General features: G+C 34.5%; 1 protein-coding gene across 3 annotated transcripts in view; it reads left to right on the forward strand.

Moving 5' to 3' along the window:
• FucTA (glycoprotein 3-alpha-L-fucosyltransferase A) overlaps positions 1-13,802 on the forward strand; it is a 667,380-nt gene that overhangs the window by 501,951 nt on the left and 151,627 nt on the right. The window lies entirely within an intron of this gene.

Consider the following 13,802-nt stretch of genomic DNA (forward strand, 5'->3'; position numbering starts at 1 on the left):
GCTTTACATGGCCACAATAGGTAACTCGACACATTGTATCCTTTTATTAGTCGACGAGCAGAGTAATAAATAACAGAGCACAGACTTCTCTGCGGTCAACGCAAACCGAGACATAAAACGTCAACAATACATTGAAAGAAGACCCTGACATAAACCAAATACGTAATTTTATGCCAACTGAACCTGTTGCGGTTTATATTCTGACTAGTATTCTATCTGTTACTCTCTTTATTACTTATATCAGTATGAAAGAGCTGCTCTGGTTTCGTCCTATATGAATGTCACATAAAAATGATTTCCGGAGAACTTTTTTCTCTCTCTACTGGAACCGAAGACCACCGTTAGTCGAACACCTAACAGGGATTCTCAACCACTGTATCTCGGCACTCCGAAACCCTATTAGACATATGAACATTCCCTACTATTTTAACTCACGTACACTTCTTTTGAAGAAGTCAATCTGCAACAATGCATTTATAAACTGTAAAACAACAGATCTGTGTTCCAGTCTACTGCAGCGATGACCAAAACTCTAACTGCAGTGATTACATGCGACAGACAACCTATGAAGTAAGGAGACGGAGGAAAGGAACTTGGCATGAAAACTACAACCAGTGGTGGTTCCTGTACTAACATCTTGATCAATCTCGCAGATAAAAATCTCAAGCTTTGCTGTATCAATAATGTCGCTGTTGTCATCAAGAGCCAGTGAATAATATACGATTTTTCTTTCTTCTTTTTTTAAACTTCCTCTTGAATATAATCAGGAATTTTCTGAATTCTTCACTCGATACTTCGTCGAGGTATTCGTAGTTTTTCAAAATTAAAAACTTCATATGGACAAGTTATTTTAATCATTACTCTTTTCAGAAATTCTGCTCTATTAAAAGGCTTTAGAGTACGAGATATTTCAAATCCCATTAGGTAGCTGACTTCCTTACATTTATTTATGTCATCTTTCTCTTCCTGGCTATGATTTAAGACATGTCAGTTCTTGGCGTTTAGCAGTTCGTTGGCACATAATATTGAATCAGTTTTTCTACAATATTATTATTAAATGAATAACTAATTAATAGTTACCCTCATCTAAAGATTAAGGAGATTAAACTTGACATAAAACCTAATAATTTTACCCTCGTGGGGGAAGAAATTTTCTCATGGAATTTCGACCAGTGTATGGGACCGGTCCCCACCCAGCATCGTGATGCACTTGGAGGAGCTACAATAGGTAGCGAAATCCGGTTGCGAAAGCCAGCTATAAGGCTGGGGGGGGGGGAAATCATCGTGCTAACCACACGATACCTCCATTCTGGTTGGATGATCGTCCACCTCTGCTTTGAAGCCAGCAGCCGGCTGGCCGGTCTGGGCCCTTCGAGGGCTGTGGCGCCACGGATTATTATTATTTATTATTAAGTTAATGAAATGCTTTCGCGACTTCTTCACTCAACATTTACCTTTCAAGAACAACATTTCTTACAAATACATCCTACTTTATTGATTATTCTGTTTTAGTTTTCCCACAAGTTTAAAATTCTTGAGTTGCGGGATTTAAAAAAAAAACCGATTCATTTGTGATTGAAGCGATGATTTGTAGAGCTAATAGTCGAAGAACGGTTTCCATCTTGAACGTGATATCCGGCAGAACCAATTTTGGCCAGCGGTGAAGGTCTGTGAATTTCTGCCACTGTGAGCAGACCGTTGTTCTTTGTGAATATGACATTCTGCATTAGGCTGTATTAGAAGGCCTAATGCCGTGTTGACCAATCGTTAAGGAAATCGTCGGTGTTTCCGCTTGATGTGTAGGCGAAGGAACGGGGAAAATGTAGACACTGCGGTATAGAACAAAATGGATTACAAAAGAAAATGAAACTAGGTGCTTATAAAATACATAACTAAAAATAAAATAAGATAAAAGTTACCATTAAAACTCTCTTAACCACAATGTACAGATAATTCAAGAGTGTGATTCCAAAACTCGCTCAGTCCATTTGGCCATTTTAATCATATACATAAAACATTTACTACTGAACTTTATTTCTTGAAACTTTGTGCATACAACACTGAAAGATGGGAGATTCCCCAGAGCTCAACATGACCCCCATTGCGCATCCTGCACTACTCATAACTGTGATGCAATTCAGCCCATGTCCGTTGTAACATAAGAGGAGTGATTTGTTGAAAAGCTTGAGCAATATCTTACTCTCAGATCATCAATGTTCCTGGGTTTCTGTGAATAGACAATGTCTTTAACAAAACCCCACACGAAGAAGTCAGGAAGGGTTAGATCTGGGGAGTTTGGGGCCAAGCCAAGAGATAGTTAGTTGCTTCTCGTACTGGGTTTCGCCTGCGACTTCCTGCATGTTTTTTTTTTTTTTAACACAGAACCTATTTCTATAAATATTCGATACCACAACATTATGGAATCGTATTTAGATACATTACGCACACCATACTCGCGTCGAAATTCCCTTTGAACTCCTTTAAAAATCTCAAATTTAGCATACCAAAGAACACATTGTGCCCGCCGTTGATTTGTAGTAGCCATTTTAATCGTCTACGATTTTCATTTGATGGGGGAATCCAGAAATGCATATAGAGTGTTAGTCGGGAGGCTGGAGAAAAATACCTTTGTGGATGTCGAGACGTATATGGGAGGATAATATTAAAATGTATTTGAGGTAGGTGGGACAAGATTGTAGAGACTGGATTAATCTTGCTCAGAAAAGGAACCGATGGCGGGCATGTGTGAGAGCGGCAATGAACCTCCGGGTTTTCTAAAAGCCAAAAGTAACTAAGTAAAGGTTTTGAACAGTATGAGACCAAACATAAAATAAGCGTTAACGGCTTATTGAAGAAATATGCCATTTAAAAAGTCACATTAATATGTTAGCTTGCTTCTTGCTCTTTGTAACTTGCTTTAAGTTGTTGATTAGGTGGTACGATGATTACGGTTTATTGATTCAGCCAGCTTACGAACGTTCTTATACTTCGGACTCTGTAATGTGGCTTGTATTTGACCGTCCTTTGTGTGTTCGTAGACGTAGTTTCACTGTGAGTTTTATTAATGCGTGTTGCAGTGTTCCTTAATGCGTCCGACGTAATTTGTAGTTACCAACCTAAAGAACACAATTTTCTAAAGTAACATAAAGTATCTCCATTAATACAAGGTGGTCATAACGTATGGACACATAGGATAAGACATACATTCATTTTCGATCCTTTTTTTCCTCCTTTTTTTTTCCTATTTTTTTCCTTTTTCCGTTTATTATTCCCCATTCATTTTATTATTTTTTACATTTTCTTCTCATTTTCCCCATTATCTTCATCTCCTTTCTTTCTGTTTGTTTCTCATCCTTCCCATTTGTTTTCCTTTCTTCCTTCTCATCTTCCTTGAACATGAAAAGGGAAGGGGAATGTTCTAAAAGGTAGGCAGTCGTTCGTACCTCAAGGATTTTTGACGTTGTGATGGAATAAATTATGTGATTTCCAAACCTCTAGGCCAGCCGTGGCGAAATATAGTGCAAGGCTACAAACTAATGTTTAATACATGTAACGAAGAAAGAAATGAACAATAAAACCTAGGACACATTATCACAACCTAAACTTAAATGTCTTCAGAATGTCTCTGCGACAGAATTTCAAAATCAGAAATTTATGTCACTTACTGCCCGTCGTAGTTGATCACTAAGGTATTTGTCTGTCAGTCGTCATCTAAATTTGGTTTTTGTTATTTTCATTGTTGAAAATAATTTTTCACAAACGTAAGTTGTAGCGAACATGGCTTCAAAAGAGTAAGCGAAAGAACGAAGCTTCGGATATTTATTTTTTGGCAAAGATTTGAAAAGTTCAACATTTGTCAAGTCCTTACATCTAGTTTTCATTTAACATCACATTGTAAATCTGTGAGTTTAAATTGAAGATCTAACCGCATTATTCGTACATCTGCTGGAAAAGGATCGGCGTACAGAGATGATGATGATGATGATGATGATGATGATAACACTTAACCTTTTAATGTTTCATGAGTATCATATAGTATAATGCCGTCTTATGTTATAGAACCGTTTTCCTCGTAATATTTGTGAACAAATCATACATTTAATATTCTCATCATATTGGCAGCAAAAAAAATGCGTCCTCCCATTCTACTTGAAACTTTCGTTTTTGTAGAGGTACATGGTTTTGAGAGAGACATTGCGACGATACGCCACTCACAAGTCGGAGACAAATACAAAGGAAACGGAGTTTGACTCCATTGAGTGAGAGGGTGGGAGTTGGGGAAGGTAGGAAGCAAGAGAAATGTACAGTTATCATTGCGAGCCGCAATGTGCTTAGTGAGTCACATTTTCGCCACGGCCTCTCTAGGTCATTCATCTGAACTCGTGAATCGCTGTTCCACTAAAGCATAGTGAGAAATTTTGAAGGTAGATCAGCCGAAGCATGTATAGTGAGGTCCGAAAGTCTTGTCACCTCCTCCCATTGTACTTGAAACTTTCGTTTTTGTAGAGGTACATGGTTTTGAGAGAGACATTGCGACGATACACCAATCACAAGTCAGAGACAAATACAAAAGGAACGGAGTTTGACTCCATTGAGTGAGAGGGTGGGGGTTGGGGGAGGTAGGAAGCAAGAGAAATGTACAGTTATCATTGCGAGCCACAATGTGCTAGTGAGTCACATTTTCGCCACGGCCTCTCTAGGCCATTCATCTGAACTCGTGAATCGCTGTTCCACTAAATTATAGTGAGAAATTTTGAAGGTAGATCAGCCGAAGCATGTATAGTGAGGTCCGAAAGTCTTGTCACTTCCTCCCATTCTACTTGAAACTTTCGTTTTTGTAGAGGTACATGGTTTTGAGAGAGACATTGCGACGATACGCCACTCACAAGTCAGAGACAAATACAAATGGATGTTGATGTGCATCCATTTTGAACATGTCATAGCAGATGAGTGACAATGATTGATACTTTACGTTCCAGCTTGTTTAGTGATCCAGAACATCAGTATGGGACCATCATTTTCGCGGCACAAAATGATGTGGCGCTATGTCCTGTGTGATATTTTCCACAGCAAAGGCGGAGTGATTTCCCTGAATGCCTCCCTAACAGCTTGCTTCAAATCTTCAATTGTCTGGTATCGATGTTTCGAGACATGCTGCTTAATTATTCCCCAAAGGGAAATCACACCGCCTTTGCTTAGGAAAATTTCACACAGGACATGGGCCGCATTATTTTATGCCGCGACTATAATGGTCCCCATACTGATGTTCTGGATCACTAAACAAGCTGGAACGTAAAGTATCAACCACTGTCACACATCTGCTATGACAAACAAGGGAGGTGACAAGACTTTCGGACCCTACTGTAGAATGTCTTATTAGCAGTCTTCGAGACTTCGGACCCGATTGAGCAGTTCAGAGGGAAATCCGCATAACGGCGTAGTGAGTATAGTAGTAAAGCGTACAGTGGGTGGGGGTACTGTAGAATGAATGCCAACAAATACGCAAAGGAAAACGTTCTGGATTTGAAGGTTCTGACGAATAATTTGGTTTTCATACAAGCTGTGTCTGAAACTATTACACGGTTAGAAAAGTCAGAACAAGAGATGCCGGAAGCCCTCAAATTAATTTAGAAAATAATGCAGAGAATTAATGAGACATCAAGTACACCAGTTACTGAACGTGTAAAACAGAAGTGGAAATCAATTTTAAGTAAAAATAACGGATATGTATGTATGTATGTATGTATGTATGTATGTATGTATGTATGTGTGTATTTATTTATTTATTTATTCACACTGCAATGGGTATATACCCGTTGGCAGTGGTAACTAATTACACTCTATAATAACAATAATAAACACAATTAATAAAAAAATAAAATTAATAATAATACTAATAATTAATACTAACAATAATTAATAATAATAATAAGAAAAAAAAAATAATAATAACAGGGAACATCCTAAATTAAATGAAGCACGATCACTTAAAATAACATTTAAAGTAAATCTAATTTGTAAGTAAATCTAATTTGTACTAATATGGAACATTGTGTAACATAAACAAAAAATTAGTGGACATAGAGTCAACCGAGAATAAAGGACTGTCTCTTAGAGACTGCAATGATGTTAGGTTTTTTCGTTTTGCTCCTATCACGTCATGCGACGTACAGCTCAGCTTTCTACAGTACAAATTTTGGCAGATAACCGAAACAGATTTACGTTTGAGACACTGAGAATATATCTTGTAGTAGGTACATTTGCAATTCGGTACTGTAACTGCACTTCCTAAAGATGACCGATAGGATAAACGAAAAAAATTGAAATTGCTACATGCTTATTTCCACCATTAACACTGTGTATAATTAAACACAAATGCTTATAAAAGACAGGAGAATAAATGGTTTTCACATTCTTTTGACATTGTCATTGTGTAATGTTTATTTACTTTCAGAATGTACATATGTGTGTTTCCCCATACTACCGTACTCTACTCTAAACAGCAACGTTGTTACCTCAACACATCTCTATCTACCTGCAGCGAGTCAACAACCTATAGTGCATGCACAGTAAACTTATTGTATCGGGTCCAAAGTCTCGAAGCCTGCTTATTAGTTAACACGTTAGGGGAGGAAGTTGCAGAATATATCCGAAGAATTATCAGCAACTTGACCGGATCGTCTGTATTTTATAGATGTTAGACATCGCGTAACATAAGACGCAAGTAATTGTTAATTTCCGGTCAAAATTAAGTTTGGAGTGGTTTCCGATAGATGGCAGTGTTCTCTACATATCTGTGTAATAAGAATTCTCCAAATCACAACATGTCCCCTTCATTTTTACACAGGAGCAACTAATCAAACCGTAAATTGGATGTCCGAAAATGAGGACTGTGGGATTTAAATCGTAGTCACAGAAATATTTAAATTCCGGCATCAAAATTACAAAATTCACTGATAGCACAGTTCATACTAGAGATTAACAAAACTAACTGCCGCTCTCGCTCGCTGTTTTCGTTGCATTTGTCTTTAGAGTCTCGTCTCGTCATTCTCGAAATAGCATTTGGTCGGCGTGGAAAGATTTCGTAACTTTAAATAACATACATTATTGAAATAAATAACATTATAAATGTTTAAATGAGACAAAAAGACAAAACAGAATAGTATCTTAGTTATCAAAATTCTCTAGTTCTATTATAGGCCTATATTACCTATGGTTATATAAATAGAAAAAAAAAACAATTCTCAAACAAATTTGCATTTCTAAGGAATATAAAACATAAAGTTAATATCTTTTTACTTGATATTGCACACTTGATCTCAAACATATGAAAAGAAAATTCCTAGCCTTTTAATAGGGGACTAGTAATTAAATAAAGACTGGGGAATGGATTATTATACACTAAAAGGTAGAGAAGATGTTTCAAATAGACCTATTTCATTGTTTATACATATACAGGGTGTAACAACTTTAATGTTTAGAATTTCTGGAACATGTTCCCTGACACGTTCTACGTCGATTAAACCTAACATACCTATTTTCAAAGTTCTATAGGTTTGGAGTATTTGTACCCCAAAGTTAAATTTTTTAGTTTAATTTTATCGCTGAATACTGAAAGAAGTAACACCACTTTCCGAAAGTGACATGTATATGTCATTATTTTTATTATTACCATATTACATTTTAATATCAACTACTTGTGAGTATGAAAGAAGCAGTGCAAAGTTGAAAAAAAAAATGTCCTTAAGATTCCAAATACTGTACTTCTTGAAAATACCTGTGCACTAGGAATCCTACGATTTGGGAATCGTGCTTGATATGCCAAAACAGCTGCTGTTGCATTGCCATCACACAGTCCATACACATAAACTATGTCGGCGTATTCCTGATGTGTGTACACAAAAGGCATGTTTTAATGGTCAAATCTCAATAAAAAGACTAGTCACAATACGGTTTATTTTTCTCACAACTGTTATTTTAAACTGTTGTCTGTTTCGTTTCCTTAGCAACCTAAACAATTTTAATTTAATTTCTCTTAAAAGTAAAATTTCCTTCATACACTGCTTTTCAAATGTTTCTTATGTATCTCTACTTAGTAATGCCATAAAATAGGCCTTGTATAAACGGTATAATGCTTGGAGCTGCAAGAAGTTCTATTTTTTCCAGCTCTGTTATCTCTGTAACCTCTCAATTTCGGATATAGGTATGTTAGGTTTAATCAACGTAGAACGTGTCAGGGAACGTGTTCCAGAAATTCTAAACATTAAAGTTGTTACACCCTGTATATAAACGACATGTCAAAAATTTTTTCTAGTAGGATAAACATGTTGTTCTTCTTTATATTTCAGACGACTTTTATGATAATATTTTAATAGTGTATATTTATATATTTGTTTAATTTGGAAAACATTAAAATCGGAATAAATCAAGTTTGTCTGATAATCAATTGACTTGTATAAGAAGATTTTAGTTATCCGCTTTTGAAGCTATATGAGCGGAGAAAGTTTAAATTGTTTTGCTCCTCCCCATCCGATTATACCGTACTGGATGACAGATTGAACCGAACCTAAATAAACTAATCGCAGAATATTTGTTGGGCACGGAACAATGTTTCTCTGTTTAAAGAAAAGCAGACGCCAAATAAAGAATTACCAATACTTCAACAACATTCAGAGCTTGTCTTTAATCGTAGAGTGCGATGGAAGATGTACGTGTTGACGTCGGATAATAGTAATGCCATCAAACTATGCACAGTGCATCTGTGTGCGTGCCTCGAATTAATTAACAGCCCATGACACCAGCGAGCGGAGTGAACGAACGATCCGTCGCGTCGTGCAACGAAGTTAACTGGCATGACAGTTCAGATGCCCTACTGGCAGAAAACATTACTGTTCCCACTAATTGCTGAGGAATGTGCTGCTAGAGAAGTTCCCCTTTTAACCTGCTCGACACTGGATCACGAGAAACCTCCCACTGTGGTGGGTTACGTCGTGTGGTGGCATATGATGATGATGATGACGATGACGATGACGATGACGATGACGATGACGATGACGATGACGATGACGATGACGATGACGATGACGATGACGATGATGAGGAGGAGGAGGAAAAGGAGGAAGGAGAGGAGGAGAATAACATCTATTTCAAGTAAATTGTGCGAAAATCAATCTTAGAAACATGCATATTCAATATTGGTAAATTAGTTCTATCGTGTTAAAAATAATAATGAAAGCAAGGAACATGGATGCAGAGAAGAGAAAATAACATTGAGGATAATAACGAACAATAAAAATGCAGGACGGGAAAGTGGTAACAAGTGTTAATATGGCGGAAAAAATAAGTATCAATAAGAAAACGAAAAGGACGGCAAATGAGGAAATAAAAGGTGGAGGAAGAAAGAGATAATCAGATCGCAATAAAGAAGAAAAACAGAGGGAAGAATTAGGAAGAGAGAGAACATGAAGAAAGGGATGAAATATAAATAATAAAAAGGCGATGAAATATTGAGGAGTACGAACGAGATGAATTATCAGAAATCAGTAATAAGAAACAGATTAAATATGACCAAAAAAAGAAAGAGCTCAAATACGAGCAATGAGAAACAAATGAAATATAACCAATAAGAAAGAGATTAAATATGAACGATAAAAAAGAAAAGAAATATGAACAATAAGAAAGAGGTTAAATTCGAGCAATAAGCAAAACGTTAAATATGAGCAGTCAGAACGAGATGGATTATCAGCAATCAGCAATAAAAAAGAGATTAAATATCAACAATAAGAAAGAGATGAAATACGAGCAATAAGAAAAACGAAATATGAGCAATAAAAAAGAGATGAAATACGATCAGTAAGAAAGAGATTAAATATGAGCAGTCAGAACGAGATGGATTATCAGCAATCAGCAATAAGAAAGAGATTAAATATGAGCAATAAGAAAGAGATTAAATATGAGCAGTCAGAACGAGATGGATTATCAGCAATCAGCAATAAGAAAGAGATTAAATATGAGCAGTAAGAAAGAGATTAAATATGAGCAGTCAGAACGAGATGGATTATCAGCAATCAGCAATAAGAAAGAGATTAAATATGAGCAATAAGAAAGAGATTAAATACGAGCAATAAGAAAGAGACTAAATAAGAACAGTAAGAATGAGATGAATTATCAGCAATCAACAATAAGAAAGAGATTCAATAAGAGCAATAAGAAAGAAATGAAATACAAGCAGTGATAAAAGTGAAATATGAGCATTAAGATAGAGTTGAAATACGTGCAATAAGAAAGATATAAAATATGAGCAGTAAGAACGAGATGAATTATCAGCAATCAGCAATAAGGAAGAGATTAAATATGTGCAATAAGAAAGAGATTAAATATGAGCAATAAGAAAGAGATTAAATACGAGCAATAAGAAAGAGACTAAATAAGAACAGTAAGAATGAGATGAATTATCAGCAATCAACAATAAGAAAGAGATTCAATAAGAGCAATAAGAAAGAAATGAAATACAAGCAGTGATAAAAGTGAAATATGAGCATTAAGATAGAGTTGAAATACGTGCAATAAGAAATATATAAAATATGAGCAGTAAGAACGAGATGAATTATCAGCAATCAGCAATAAGGAAGAGATTAAATATGTGCAATAAGAAAGAGATTAAATACGAGCAATAAGAAAGAGATTAAATTGAGTAGTAAGAACGGGATGAATTATCAGCAATCAGCAATAAGAAACAGATTAAATATGAGCAATAAGAAAGAGATGAAATACAAGCAGTGATAAAAATGAAATACGAGCATTGAGATAGAGATTAAATATGAGTAGTAAGAACGAGATGAATTATCAGCAATCAGCAATAAGAAAGAGATTAAATATGTACAATAAGAAAGAGATTAAATATGAGCAATAAGAAACAGATTAAATATAAGCAATAAGAAAGAGATGAAATACAAGCAGTGATAAAAATGAAATACGAGCATTGAGATAGAGATTAAATATGAGTAGTAAGAACGAGATGAATTATCAGCAATCAGCAATAAGAAAGAGATTAAATATGTACAATAAGAAAGAGATTAAATATGAGCAATAAGAAACAGATTAAATATAAGCAATAAGAAAGAGATGAAATACAAGCAGTGATAAAAATGAAATATGAGCATTAAGATAGAGATTAAATATGAGTAGTAAGAACGAGATGAATTATCAGCAATCGGCAATAAGAAAGAGATTAAATATGTGCAATAAGAAAGAGATTAAATATGAGCAATAAGAAAGAGATTAAATATGAGCAATAAGAAAGAGATGAAATACGAGCAATAAGAAAGAGATTAAATATGAGCAATAAGGAAGAGATTAAATGTGAGTAGTAAGAACGAGATGAATTATCAGCTATCAGCAATAAGAAAGAGATGAAGTACTAGTAATAAGAAAGAGATTAAACATGAGCAGTAAGAACGAGATGAATTATCAGCAATCAGCAATAAGAGACAGATTAAATATGAGCAATAAGAAAGAGATGAAATACAAGCAGTGATAAAAATTAAATATGAGCATTAAGATAGAGTTGAAATACATGCAATGAGAAAGATATAAAATATGAGCAGTAAGAACGAGATGAATTATCAGAAATCAGCAATAAGAAATATATTAAATATGAGTAATAAGAAAAATGAAATACGAGCAATAAGAAAAATGAAATATAAGCAATAAGAAAGAGATTAAATATGAGCAGTAAGGACGAGATGAATTGCCAGATATCAGCAATATGGAACAGATTAAATATGAGCAATAAGAAAGAGATGAGATACCAGCAATAAGAAAAATGAAATATGAGCGATAGGAAAGAAATGAAATAACAAGGATAAGAAAGAGACGAAATATGAGCAATAATAAAGAGGTGAAATATGAGCAGTAAGAACGAAATGAATTGAGCCGTTCAGGGCAAAAGTGGTGTAAGTCAAAATTGGATAATGAGGTTTAAAGTAAAAATTCTTTAAAATACAGCGCAAAGTAGCAATTAATATGTCGTTCTTGCTATCCACTAATTACTAACAGTGTAAATAAAGTGAATATTAATTGATACTTTGCGCTGTATTTTACAGCACGATTTCTTCAACCCTCATTACCCATTCTTGACTTACACCACTTCTGCTCTGAACGGCTCAATTATCAGAAATCAGCAATAAGAAACAGATTAAATATGAGCAATAAGAAAAATTAAATACGAACAATAAGAAAAATGAAATATGATTAATAAGAAAGAGTTTAAATATGAGAAATAAGAAAGAGATTGAATATGAACAGTAAAACGAGAAGAATGATCAGAAATCAGTAACAAGAAACAGATTAAATATGAGCAGTAAGAAAAATGAAATACGAACCATAAGAAACATGAAATATGATTTATAAGAAAGATTTGAAATATGAGCAATAAGAAAGAGATTAAATATGAACAATAAGAAAAATGAAATACGAACAATAAGAAACATGAAATATGATTTATAAGAAAGAGTTGAAATATGAGCAATAAGAAAGAGATTAAATATGAACAATAGGAACGAGAAGAATAAATTATCAGAAATCAGCAATAAAAAGAAATTAAATGTGAGCCCTAAGAAAGAGATAAAATATGATCAATAGAAAAGAGATGAAATTGGAATAGTAAGGAAAAGGAGGACGATGAATGTGAAGCGTAAGATGTACAATAAAAGAGAAAAAGAAAGGAATGACAAATAAGGTAAACAAAAGGGGAACAATAATAAAGAGAAAACTAAACTAAATAAAAGGAGTGTTAAAGAAAGAGGCGTTCTAAGGCGGCGAGCGAAAGAAACAGGTCAAGAGGAGGAGTAGAAATTACGGGAAATGAAAAGATACTGGTTAGGAGTAATGGTGCAGGAAATTTTGCAACAAGAGAGTGAGCGGAGGAAGAGAAAATCTGGAAATAAAATTGTAAAATTTATTAAGCTAAAAGAAAGGAAAATAAATTATAGTTTATTCTACTATATAAACTGAACGGAAGTTCCTTCAAGAATCACAATTTATTTAGCAAATAAAATTTAATTTGTTAATGCATCTCGATTTTAATATTTTCATAATTACTTCCTTAATTCAAAGAATCTCATTTATTTCTCCTTCTTTCGGTTGTGGTGATGGGTTAAGTTCCCATGAGAAAACTTTCTTGTCGGGCTATTGCTGCCCTTCATTACACGTAAAATATACTTTCCATAGAGAATTAACCGCATCGTCATTCTATCCCAGTCACTAGATACCACTACAGTCTAATTTATACAGTCACGAAACTCAATACTTACTAAATGTGTGAACATAGATAGTTGCTCACCACCAGGATCGCTACTATCGCCTCATCACATACTCTTTCCCTAGCAGACGATAAAATGTATTGTAGTTTCGATATCGTGTTCTTTTGAAAAAATTAAGACCTTCCTTCCACTATTGAAATATATGAAATACATAAAGTTTATATATTATTTTCATAAAATATATATTATATTCTATAAACTCACCTTCCTGGATCTTTCGGAATAAGGATAACTCTAACCTATTTTTCTTACAATTTATAGTACTACAAACTCTCTTTGTCCCATATTATTATTCAAATTATTGTATTTTTAGCCATTTACAATTATTATAACCGATAACGAACATTTCACAGTTTACATAGCTTGTCACAAAAATACGAAATACGGCACAGTCAATGTCTTTTCGATCTAGACCAGGCCGTAATGTTTGTTCGTGTTTTCTATTTCAGTGTAAGGAGCTCAGTGAAATATTACATTATA

This window comes from Periplaneta americana, chromosome 6 (assembly GCF_040183065.1).
Source record: "Periplaneta americana isolate PAMFEO1 chromosome 6, P.americana_PAMFEO1_priV1, whole genome shotgun sequence".
Taxonomy (NCBI): domain Eukaryota; kingdom Metazoa; phylum Arthropoda; class Insecta; order Blattodea; family Blattidae; genus Periplaneta; species Periplaneta americana.